The sequence below is a fragment of the Lactuca virosa genome, chromosome 3 (genome assembly GCF_052849685.1).
Source record: "Lactuca virosa cultivar CGN04683 chromosome 3, Lactuca_virosa_CGN04683_v6, whole genome shotgun sequence".
Lineage (NCBI taxonomy): Eukaryota > Viridiplantae > Streptophyta > Magnoliopsida > Asterales > Asteraceae > Lactuca > Lactuca virosa.
In genome coordinates, this window is record NC_136428.1 from 186,834,169 (window position 1) to 186,847,865 (window position 13,697).

The following is a 13,697-nucleotide window of genomic DNA, read 5'->3' on the forward strand; positions in this document are numbered from 1 at the left end:
GAACCTCTCAGGGAGCAGGAATTCTCCGAAGGAATTCAAGGGGCGACAGTTGAAAAGCTAGGAACGTGTCACCAATTCCCTTATGCATTGTATGTATGTTTCCTAAGTCTTTGGGGTATGTTTCCCCTCGATGATGGAATAGAATTTTGGAATCGTATTGAATTCGGATTTTGGTAACTTTCGGGATAGTTGTGGAAGCCTTCTCGGACTAGTTTTGTATTAGTAGAATCGGATCAGTCTCGATCCAGTATGGGCTTTGTGGCGAGTGAATATGGAGTTAGGGATTCCCAAATATTTGCATGGTAGTGATTCTACATGTGTATCGGTGGGTATTTAAGGCGGCAATAGAGTTGGTTCAGATTACATGTGATCAGGTCTGGGTTATAGTCTGCAAGTTGAATCTAGAGTTCGACTATCATTCTATTTTGTGGTCATGTGCGACCCAGGGTTTGTAGGATTTTGCAAGGATAAGAAACTTGTTCTATAGGGAATCGTGCATAGTGGAAATTTCAGCATCGTGGTGCTGCTTGGTGTTGTGAAGGACGTTGGTTAGGCCTTTTATTTTGGACAAGGTTGATAGTTTATCAGGAGCATTCCAGTCATGAGCCGTGGGCCAGGTAGGGCATACCAGACTCATGCTGTGGGCTCAGAGGCAATCCAGACCTATGATGCGGGCCTTGTAGGGGTATTCCAGTCATAGGCTGTGGGCCTAATGATCTTAGTAGTTCATTTCTTATGTCTAAGCGCTTTCGGAATGGACGCATGGTTGAGTTTCGGGCGAGACGTAATCGGCCGCGAGGAATCAGAAGATTTTGGTGAGAAATACAAGGGCAGGTCCTTGAACCTCAAGTTATGCGTTTAGACCCGAGTTTCATATATAGTGGTATTCTGATCTAGGGTATTCCATCCCGAGGATGACCGGACCCTATGATTGATTGGATCTAACGTGTTTGGTATTCCAACCCGAGGGTTGATTGGTCCAAACATGTACAGGATACGGGGGTATTCCATCCTGAGGATGACTAGACCCGTTGTGGGATTGCCTGGTATCCCAGCCCGAGGCTGATTGGGCCAGGCATGAGTGTCTGTATTTATTAAGTGGAATGGTTATGTATGATGTTTCAAGAGCTGAAGGATGCATTATCCTGTCAGCTCAGTGGGTTCGCTTCAGGAAGAGGGAAGTTGGGTTTAAGATACATTGGATCATCATGATGTTGTCAAGTTGGAAAAGTGGCACGCAAGTTAGACCTTTTAAAAGGCTCGGTTGGGATTCACGTCACCTTTCACGTTTCGCAATTGCGAAAGTGCACCATGGATCTGAAGGCAGTGGTATCGTCGGATGACATTCCGGTCGATGAGTGCTTGAATTATGTAGATAGGCATGTGATTTTTTGGAGAGGAAGGTGAAGGCTCCGCGGAACAAGGGGGTACCATTGGTAAAGGTACAATGGGAGCACCAAAGGGGGTCCGAATGGACGTGAGAACCGGAAGCGGAGATGCGAGAGCACTATCCGAGGATGTTCACCGCAGCAGACTTCGAGGACGAAGTCTAGTTCAAGTGGGGGAGAACTATAACGCCCCGATTCTCGAATATCAATTTGTGGTGATAAATTCTCATAAATTCAAGGTCTACTCAACGAGTTGGTTGCCTGACTCGTCGAGTAGCAGCGGGTTAAGCCGCGCACTTAAGTGACCTACTCTCTGAGTCCAAGAAGGGACTCGACGACTAGGAGCTGGAGGATGAAACCCTAAATTCCGGGGTTTTGCACCCTATTTAAAGGATCATTTGCCCCTTAGCCTCCCTTTGCATCCTCTAGAGAGTTCAGTAAAACCCTAATACGCGCATGTGTGCTCCATTTGTGTGTTTCAAGCCTTGGAAGAAGATTCTTAGAGAAAGGAACTTGAAGATCAAGTAGCTAGCTGCAAGGAGCTTGTGTGGACCTGAAATCTACCTCAGTTAGCACCATTTGAAGGTATCAAGTCGTTACCTTGACCTTCTTTCATTCTAGATCTCTTTTGGGTTGAAGATTAGGGCTTTTCAACATGTTATGAAGCTATTCTTGGGTATGAGCTAAGATCTGAAGTTGCAACTTCAGATCTGAACTCTCGTTGGTCTTTAGGTCCATAAAGCTTGCAGCTTTAGCAAGTATGAACCCTTCTTTTTGATTTAAACTCCAGTTCAAGTTTTGATTTGGCATTATAAGTCATTAGAGCCTTGCATGCACGTAAAGTTTGCAACTTTACGTGATAAACATGCATTGGGAATCTGGATCTACAATTTAAAGCCTTAACATGGCTTAAAATCGTCTGTATGAGTAAAGGACTGAAGAGACTCGGCGAGTTGTATGAACGAATCGGCGAGTCCAATGAAGATTGTCGTAGACTCGAAGAGTTGTATGAACGACTCGGCGAGTCCGATGAAGGTTGTCGTGGGCTCGACGAGTCAGTCGAGTGACTCGCCGAGTCGACGAGGGTTTTCCCAATCTTTGGACACGCATAAACTCGGCGAGATATAGGGAAACTCGACGAGTCAACCAAGGATTTCACGACTTCTCGAGTTCAGGAGGGACTCGACGAGTCGGTGAACTGTACTCGACGAGTCGAGTCAACATGGACTGTTGACTTTGACTGTGGACTTTGACTTTGACCAAGGGTTGACCAGTTGACCTTTGGGGGCATTTTGGTTATTTGGAAATTTATGGAAAAGGGTTTTATGGTAACTATAGGTGGTGGAGTTCATGTTGGTGATTCGAGAGTTTGAGCCTATCATTTTCAGTACGACATTGTGAGGTGAGTTATCCTCACTATACTAAGGGGTCTAAGGCACCAAGGCGGGCCCATTGGATATGTTATCCTAGCAGTGGTTATGTTGATTATGAGTTAGTGTTGCATGCTAGTGGTTATGCCGGTTAGGTAGATCTGTAGGACTATCGGTGATGTTGTATGATTATTGCATGCTTTATGAGTTAGTGTTGCATGCTAGTGGTTATGCCAGTTAGGTAGATCTGTAGCACTACCGGTGATGTTATATGGTTATTGCATGCTCAGTAGTTATGTTATATGATTTATATGCTATGTGGGATGGGTTGAGGTTGTACTGCTCCGTGCGGTAACCAACAAACCCTAGGAGCATTCCAGATACGGGCTAAGGGAGACTCGTACTGTGGGCTGGATGACGATGCAGATGTGAGCTGTGGGCTCGTAAGGCAATCCAGACTCACACTGTGGGACCAGGGGTAATCCAGTGTGTAAAGTTGTGGACCCGTTACATGTTGTTCAGTTTGTTATGTTATGATGTTGCTGACATGGTTATATGGACTGTATGTGTATCGGTATTTTGGGGGTAACTCACTAAGCTTTTGGGCTTACAGTTTCAGGTACATCAGGGGATCGTGGCAAGGCGAAGACGTGATCGTACAGATCCTCATGTTTTGTTTATGTTTCTGGGAAAACTCTGGTATTATACATTTTGGAAACCAGATTGTAATGTTTTGATGATTTTGAAATGTTTTTAAAAATGTTTAAATTGGCTGGATTTTTTTGGATGTTACATACTCATATACCACACTACGGTGTAAAGTACATTGTCATCGACTTACATAAAATTCTCACCTAAATCACTGCCTCAGCCACCTCATCACAACATCCTACCCAACACATCGTGGTAGAGCTGGAATAAGCTTTCATGCCCTTTTTAAAGACACTTCAACACCCATATCTTACACCTATCAACACCAACTCTTTTCTCCATACTTAACACATATATCATTACTTCAAACATCAATCAAAATATAAAAAAGATACTTAATATAATTGTCCAATCCGAATATTATCATAAGGACTAAAATGCTCTAAAACATGTAATAAAAATCTAGAATACTTATACAAAAATTCTAGGTACTTACACTAAGTGAGAATATGGGAGGGTATGGCGCTTATATGATGAGATTCTTAATATGTATACCAGGCTTATTTAGTCGCAATCCAAGTTAGGATAAGTGATTCTGTTCTTTGACTACTAGGTTCAAAGTTGTGGACGATTTGCTTCGTGCTCTCCAAGTATAGAAAGTGGGCATATTACCCCAAGCGCAAGGTCAATCTATTTATTTTGAAGGTCATACATGATAAAAAAACGAGCATATATATATATATATATATATATATATATATATATATATATATATATATATAAAAGTCCAAATGAGAACTTTTTTTCTACAAAACATTTTCCGAAGAAAACAAAAACAAAAATCATTATTTCGTTAGAACAAGGCATTAAAAACAAACTGGATTTCTGTAGGATAATACATATGCATATATTTTTCGAAAAAAATGTGTATTTTCACAAAAAAAATGAAAAATAAAAATATGCATAAAAAATTTAATTTTTCTAAAAAAATCTTTTTTACATATGAATTTTGAAATATATATAAAATTTTCGCCGAATTAAAACAACAAACCATATTTTTTTTTTAATTTTTTTTAATTCAACAAAAACTTTGTATATATTTCGAAATTAATATGCATATGTACGTACACTATTTGTATATGTATATGATTTTTTTTCCATATACATGTACCGTATATGCATATGCACATATGCTACATGTATATGGATATAAAAATAAGTTTTTTTTATATGCATAGTGTATGTGAATACAAATATATATATATATATATATATATATATATATATATATATATATAATATATATATATATATATATATATATATATATATATATATATATATATATATATATATATTTGAAAAACATAATTAGATGATGATTTCTAATTACTTTTAAGTAATGATTATCTAGTAGTTATTTAATACTTTTGATTTTGCGAAATAATAATTTATTTAAATTTAATTTATATATATTAAGCATTACATATATTTTTCTGTTAACAATTACTTTTAATTTATAAATAGTAAGTAATACATATAAACATGTCAAAGAAAAAACGATTGTAAAAAAGCACAGACAATTATAAACACTTTTAATTTATGTATAAAAAAATGATGGTAAACTAAATTCATCAAAAAATAATTCATGTTATTTATTAAAAAAACACGTTTAAGAAAAAATATGCAATTTTTTAAAAATAGAAAATATATCCATGAAAATATTTATGGTAGATGACCGAAATGATTAAACAATTAAAAAAACCACTCTTTTTATTTTCAAACTAATAAATTTTTATTACTTTTTTTATTGAGCTTGATTTTTTAATACGTTTTTATTTAAAAATATGAGCACATACATGAAACAATGGCTACGCCATCACTACATTTTTTTTATGATAAAATTATAAAAATGGTTGCTGTGGTTTACTAAAAGTCACAAAGTCAGTTTTTACTAAATTTTTTTTAATGCAAATGGTCATTTTGGTTTGCAAAACTTGTAAAGTTGACCCTTTTTAGTAACACCGTTAGAGACTAAATATGTAAGGACATTTTTGTCTTTTCAAATATAAAAAAATTGAATTCATGACATTTGATAAACCGCAGAGACCATTTTTAAAGTTTGTTTTAAAAATGAAATAATTTGCTGAAGGAAGGGGGGAAGGCTCGAACTCGCGACCTCCACCCCCCTTGTATTACAACAAAAATCTTAATCAATTGAGTTGATTGCTCACTTGGTTATAAGTTCCTAAAACTAATTTATATAATAACGAAAACGTTAATACTTAAATAATAAATAAATTACAAAAATTGAATTCATGACATTTGATAAACATTTTTTTTACATAATTTTTTTTAAATAAAACAAAATGTATTTAGTCGTATTACAAAAAAAAAATTGGTATGTATTTTTATGTATTTATTTTACGTAAAATATGTTTTTTTTATTTCTTTAAAAAATATGTTTTTGTATAAAAAATATGTTTTTGTAAAATATATTTTTTTATGTCTTTGAAATAATAATAATTAACACTACTCATTACATAAAAAAAATTATTAATTCGTTTGGGTCACTAGTTCTAAAATACGTATTTCATCTTATTTAAAATACATATTTCATCTTATTTAAAATATGTATTTCATCTTTTTTTAAATACATATAATCGAAAAACGGTTTTCAGAAAACCGATTTGACCAATCGGTTTTCTGAAAACCGTTTTTCGGTTATATGTATTTAAGAAAACATAAAAAACCTATTCGGTTATATATCTTATTTAAAATACGTATTTCATCTTAATTACAAGTTCTAAATCGTATGATGAAAATAAAAAGAAATAGTGATATATCTTTTTGAAATAACGATAATTAATAGTATTCTTGACATAAAAAAAACCGTATAAATTGTTTAGATACATAACAAAATCGTTGTTAAGTTATTTTTAATACATATAACCGAAAAACGGTTTTAAAACTAGCGACCCAAAAGAATTTATATATTTTTTTATGTCATGAGTAGTGTTAATTATTATTATTTAAAAGATATAAAAAAAATATTTTACAAAAACATATTTTTTATACGAAAACGTATTTTTAAAGAAATAAAAAAATATATTTTACGTAAAATAAATACATAAAAATACATACAAATTGTTTGTAAAAAACTATTTTTTTTTGTAATACGACTAAAATACATTTTGTTTTATTTTTAAAAAAAAATTGTAAAAAAAATGTTTTTTGTAATTTGTTTATTATTTAAGTATTAACGTTTTTGTTATTATATAAATTAGTTTGAGGAAGTTATAACCAAGTGAGCAATCAGCTTAATTGTTTAAGGCGTTTGTTGTAATACAAGGGGGTGGAGGTCGCCAGTTCGAGCCCCCCAGCCCCCCCCCCCCCACCCAATTCCTTCAGCAAATTAATTCATTTTTTCAAATAAATTTTAAAAATGGTCCCTGTGGTTTATTAAATGTCACGAATTCAGTCCTTTTATACCTTAAAAGACGAAAATGGCTTTACAGATTCAGTCCCTAACAGCCTTTTACTAACGGTGTTTGTAAAAAGGGTCAACTTTGCAAGTTTTGCAAACCACAAACACCATTTGCAATAAAAAAAAAATTAGAAGAGATTGACTTTGTGACTTTTGGTAAACCACAGCGACAATTTTTGTAATTTTGTCTTTTTTTTATTAACAATATTAATAGTTTTCATTTAAATATTTAATATTTTTTTATTGACCGATAGTTATATTAAAATATATAAATATATAAAAAAACGTTGATCATCAATAGGAGAAGAAGACGTTAAAGTTAGTTATATTTATTATGTTTAGCTTAAAAACTAAAAAACTTAAAATGTATTAATATTAACGAATGGGTCGTGTGATATATATTTTATTAATTAAAACATGTTTAAAAAATAAAAAGAAAATTGTCGAGCAATTTTTTTAATATAATATTTACTAGAAAATAAATATTCAAAATATTGTATTATTTGATTTAAAATTTTTTTGAATGTTAATTGAAAAGTAAATACATTAATAATTAATATTAGCATAATAAATAATATTTAAATACTAATAATAGAATAATATTAAAAATAATAAAAAGTAATAATTGATCACTTTTTGAATAAGTTACCTTTTTTCGAAAAATAATATAGTATAAAGACCTAAAAGGAAGTAGATTTTGATTAGAAGTGTCTATCAGATGTGGAAATGACTTGCAGGGTAATTATTTTTTCGTCATGTTTATGTTTAAGTAACTTTATTTTTTTTATACATTTGACCATTTAATTTGTTAAATATGTTCACATATTACGATTGTCACCTACTATAGCAGGTGGTGACAATGGTAATATGTGAACATATTTAACAAGTTAAATAATCAAATGTGTATAAAAAAATGTCAAAATGTGAACAATTTTTTTTTACAAAAATTTCTTAAATTTTTTTGTAATTTCTTACAACATTTTTATGATATTTTTTCCCCTATAGGTGTTTCAAATACAATGTTTTAAAATTTGCTTATAAATTTTAAATTTTTTTTATACTTTCATATAAATTTAATACAAATGCTTTTAAAGTAAATATTTTATAAATATTTTAAATTTTCTTACAAGTTTTTTAATTTGATTTTTCTACATTTTCGTACACTTTTTTTTATAACTTTCATACATTTATTTCTAAACTTTTTTTACAATATTTTTAAAGTGTTTCACAGGTTTTGTATGACAATTTAATATTTTTTTATAACATTTTAAAATACATGCGTTAAATACTAGTTTAAAACGTTGTATTAAAAAAAATTAAAAGTTTATAAACTTCTAATTAATATTTTTTATAACATTTCTACATACTTATTGTTAGATATTTAATTTATTTAATTTTATTGTTAGATACTATTTACTTTAAAAATATTGTATATGCTTAAAAACAAAAGAAAAAAAAATATAAGAGGTTATATAAAATATTTCTCAAAACAAAAACATATTTATTAATTAAAAAATAAAATTTAAAATTGATCAATATTTAATTAATATTTAGGAAATTATGGATATTTTAAAAATAACGTTTGAAAAAATAATACAAACAAATATGAAAAATAAAATCGTTATTGAAAGTGGGGAAAATGACTTATCAGGGTAATTAACTTTTGATTTTGTTCACATTTAGATAACTTTTTTTTGTACATACTTAGCATTTAACTTGTTAATTTGTGCATATATTACCATTGTCACCTGCTATAGCCGGTGACAATAACAATATTTGAACACATATAAAAAGTTAAATAGTCAAATGTGTACAAAAATAAAAAAGTTACCTAAATGTGAACAAAGCGACAAAGATGATTACCCTGGTAAATCATTTTTCATAATTTTGTACAAGTGTAAGATATATTCTCATATTAACTATATAATTCGACAAAAGAAATATGACACTATTTTTTATGGGTCTTGACTGCAAACTGTTATAATTATAATTTGTCGAACAAATAAAATAAAATTAAAATATCAAGCGGTACAGATTGCAAATACATCACGAATTTTATGAATTAGGATGTGAATACTAATAGTCGTTAATGTGTTATTTCGATTAAGAGATCTCTCCAAAGTGTTTTGATGGTCAAAATTTGTTTGATATTTTGTTAATTCAAATTTGATGGATATTAAACGTTATCGGAATGTTGAAGTGATTGGGAGTATCCATTGTGAGAATGATTCCGATACATCAAACTTATTTGGAAGTGAAGCTGATGAATCAATTTCTTCGGTTTGTGTTAAAAAATGATAATCGCAAGTCAAGTGGAGTACATTCAAAGTAAAAATTGGCATTCCAAATATTTATTTTGGTTGGCTTATACGAAATTGGTTTCAAAGCATTACACGTAATGGTCTTTATGAATTCATTATCCTGATTCTCATTGGACACCAAAACAATGTTTACCCATCTTTTGTTTTAATTTGGGAAATTTATTATAAAGTTATAATATTTTAAATGAGTTTATGGTTTAATCTCAATTTTTATTTTTTTAACATAAATTTTTTGATTATTTTATATTTTGTCCAACTTAGCGAAACAATCATTATTTTTTTCATCTTAAAAAATAAAAGTTGTGATTAAACTGTAAACTTGCACAAAATATTAGGATTTCCTTATAATTTAACAATTCTCCATATATTTTTAAAATCTTTATTGATACTTAAAGGGTTTGAAGTTTCACGTGTATGGAAAAGTTTTCAAATTCCTTAAAGTTTACATTTCAAGAAATTTTCAACAAATTGAAAATTCAACATATACTTTTAAATTTAGATCATATTATTAGTGCTTTTAATTCATAATATTATATTAATTCTTCATTATATGAACAGTAACCGACTCCGCCGTAGACTGTTCATCGATTTATTGCTTACTTTTGGTGCCGACCATGTTTGGTCCTTCCAGCGCCTACACCGTCATTGATTGTGTATATTCAACAAAGAAATTACACACATATAATCGGTTGTGTGTGTTTTGATCGACTGTAATAGACCGACATAAAGAGATTAGAGGAAATCGAGAGGCAGAGGCAGGAAGAAGCGAGATGGTGTTGTCCTCCAAGATAACCATGGGAAACGACGTAAACCAAAGTTCAATATCATTTGTTCTCCAACCACTCCCGCTTCCTATGAGAACTGTCATCCTTCGCCACTTCATGTTACTTCCGCCCTCGTCATCTACATATTTAGAAGGCCACTTTTGAGGGTTTACCCCCTCCTGTTCTCACCGCCGTTGTAGACGGTATCGTTATCAGTGAAGAAGAAGAACGGTAAAAACCATCTACACATCAAAATCGTGATGGAGAACAACTTTTTGAAGAGGAGTCCGTGAACGTAAAGTGTTGTGGGAACTTAAAATATTTACATCATTGAAATTGCAACTTGGTTGTTCCTTTATGTACATCTTTTTCTACTCTATCAACCAGTAGGTGACTTTCGTGTACTCAACAATTGATCATCTTCGATTTACCTAATTAAATTCATGCTTTTCAATATATATGGTTGATATGTTCTATTTTTTTGAATGTGTGGATTGGTTATTCCTCCGAAATCTGACTATTTAACACGACACTTCTTCAACTTTTCTTATATCTTATCAACACCTCTTACTTCCTTCTTTACGATAAAACTAATTGTACTTCATTTATATAGCCAAATGACAAATCCATAATTGTTCGATCAGAAATGTAAAAACTTCATCGCATCTACATATTTAACATGCATCGAGTGTTTGGAAGATCCAAAATGGAGGGTACTCTCTGTATTTTCTTCGATTGCTATATTACACAAAAATTTGATCGTACCCACAATGATTAGTGTCTATTTGTAGACAGTTATTCATTACTTGAACGTACGTCTAAGACAAAATTTAAATGAGATATTTCTGCTAATATAATTGTTATTTTTGTTACAAAATATCAAATATGTATATCTACAAATTGGTTCATTGATAATTGTTTGTGTCACATACAGAAAAGATCCTTAGAAGTAATGTAACATCCCGTTATTTTCTGTTTGTAAAGTCAACTCTAATCAACTAAAGTCAAACAAAGGTCAACTAAAGCTCTTTTTATTGTTTGGGTTTTCTATTTAGGTTATAATAATAACCTTTATTTGTTAAAATCCTTAAAATATCTACAATTGAATTTGGAAGGAAAAGGCTTGAAAATCCGAGAAGCTTCGCAATTATCCCTTCGCTATAGTTTCTTGAGGTCTAGGTACATCTTGTCTAAACCTGGATGAATGGAGTATCTGGTTTTATGGGCTTCATTCATGACTACTTCTCTGTAACCACCAAACTTAGGTGACCAAACATGAAGGCCGAAATTGCTACCTTTGTGGGCAAGTGCTTTACTTGTGCCAAGGTGAAGGTAGAATACCAGAAACCTTCAGGTTTATTGCAACAACCTGAAATCCCTGAATGGAAGTGGGAGCGGATTACAATGGATTTCATAACCAAGTTACCCAAGACATCAGGTGGTTATGATACTATTTGGGTAATCGTCGATAGATTAACCAAATCCGCACACTTCTTACCAATCAAAGAGTCAGATAAGATGGAGAAGCTAACAAGAACTTACCTCAAGGAAATCGTTAGACTGCATGGTGTACCAATATCTATTATTTCCGACCGAGATAGTAGATTCACTTCTCGTTTCTGGCAGTCTTTACAAAAATCTTTAGGAACTAGGATGGACATGAGTACAGCCTACCATCCTCATACTGATGAACAAAGTGAGAGGACGATTCAAACTTTAGAAGATATGTTGCGAGCTTGCGTGATAGACTTTGGTAAGGCATGAAATACTCATTTACCCCTTGTCGAATTCTCTTACAACAATAGTAATCACACTAGCATAAAGGCTGCTCCTTTCGAAGCTCTCTATGGCCGTAAGTGCAGATCCCCTCTGTACTGGGCTGAAGTGGGCGATACGCAGTTAACTAGAAGTCAAGTTCCTGACGGTACCCTCACTGGTCCGGAAATCATTCGCGAAACCATGGAGAAAATCGTACAAATCCGGGAGCGACTTAAAGCTTCCAGAGATAGTCAGAAAAGCTACGCTGACAAAAGAAGAAAACCTTTGGAGTTCCAGGTTGGTGACCGCGTCATGTTGAAGGTCTCATCCTGGAAAGGCATGATACGCTTTGGAAACCATGACAAGTTAAATCCAAGGTACATAGGACCATTCGATATTCTCGCTAGAATCGGTCCTGTAGCTTACAAACTTCGTCTACCTCAAGAACTAAGTAACATACATCCTGTTTTCCACGTCTCAAACTTGAAAAAGTGTCTGTCCGACGAGACTCTTGTTATCCCACTCGACGAGATCGAGATCGACGAGAGCCTCAACTTTGTGGAAGAACCTGTAGAAATCATGGACCGAGAGGTCAAGCAAACGAAGCAAAGCCGTATCACGATAGTGAAGGTTCGCTGGAACGCCAAGCGAGGACCTGAATTCACTTGGGAGCGCGAGGATCAAATGAAACTGAAATATCCTCATATTTTTACTTAGTTATTTGTAATAACTTAGTTGCTTAAACTCTAATTTCGGGACGAAATTCTCTCTAACGGGGGGATAATGTAACATCCCGTTATTTTCTGTTTGTAAAGTCAACTCTAATCAACTAAAGTCAAACAAAGGTCAACTAAAGCCCTTTTTATTGTTTGGGTTTTCTATTTAGGTTATAATAATAACCTTTATTTGTTAAAATCCTTAAAATATCTACAATTGAATTTGGAAGGAAAAAGCTTGAAAATCCGAGAAGCTTCGCAATTATCCCTTCGCTTCGGACTGTAAACTCCTCGCAGACCGTAAACGAGGCTTCGGCCGTAAACATCTTTCCGACTTCGGACCGTAAACTCCTCGGCCGTAAACCCTCGGATATATATATATATATATATATATATATATATATATATATATATATATATATATACACACACACACACACGATTTTCTTCATTTTTTCATCATTTCTCTTCCATTTCAAGTCTAGAAACCCAATTTCTCTCTCAAGTATCATAGGATCTTCATCTTGATCTTCCAAAAACGTAAGAATTCTTTCCATTTGATTTGTTGATAGCCTTCAATATCAAGTGAATATACATGATTTCATCCATGAAATCTCTTCTTTTGACTAGATCATCAAGTGTTCTTCATTTCACCAAGAACACCAAGAACACACACTAGTGTTTTTGATCCTTAATCACCCTTTCAAGCTTCTATATCGTAAGTAATATCTCCTAAGTTAGTTTTATACTTGTAATACTTGAAGAGCACTTAGAAAACATCCATTTGACAAGAACAAAGGGAGTTTACGGCCAATACCATCTCCCTTGGCCGTAAACCCTTAAAATGGTGCCATATTGACCCTAAACTCTTCTAGGAGCCAAACTTGTGAACTAGAATACTTCTTGGAAAACCATTAGACCTTGAAAACGTCCAAATCTCATGAACAATAGGAGTTTACGGCCAAGACAATCTCCCTTGGCCGTAAACCCTAATTAGTGATGCATATGGACCATAACTTCTTCCTAAGGCTTGGATTTAGGGCTAGAACACTTCTTTGTGGATTGTAAGATCTTGAAACACCTTTTGACACAAATCATCATGAGTTTATGGCCGTAAACTCATGAAGACGTGAACTCATGACCGTAAACTCATAGAATGGCCATACACCCTTAGTATACAATCATATGTGATTGTAGTACTTCAATCCTAGGGTTTCCTAGTCTAATAGGGTGTTATTTTTC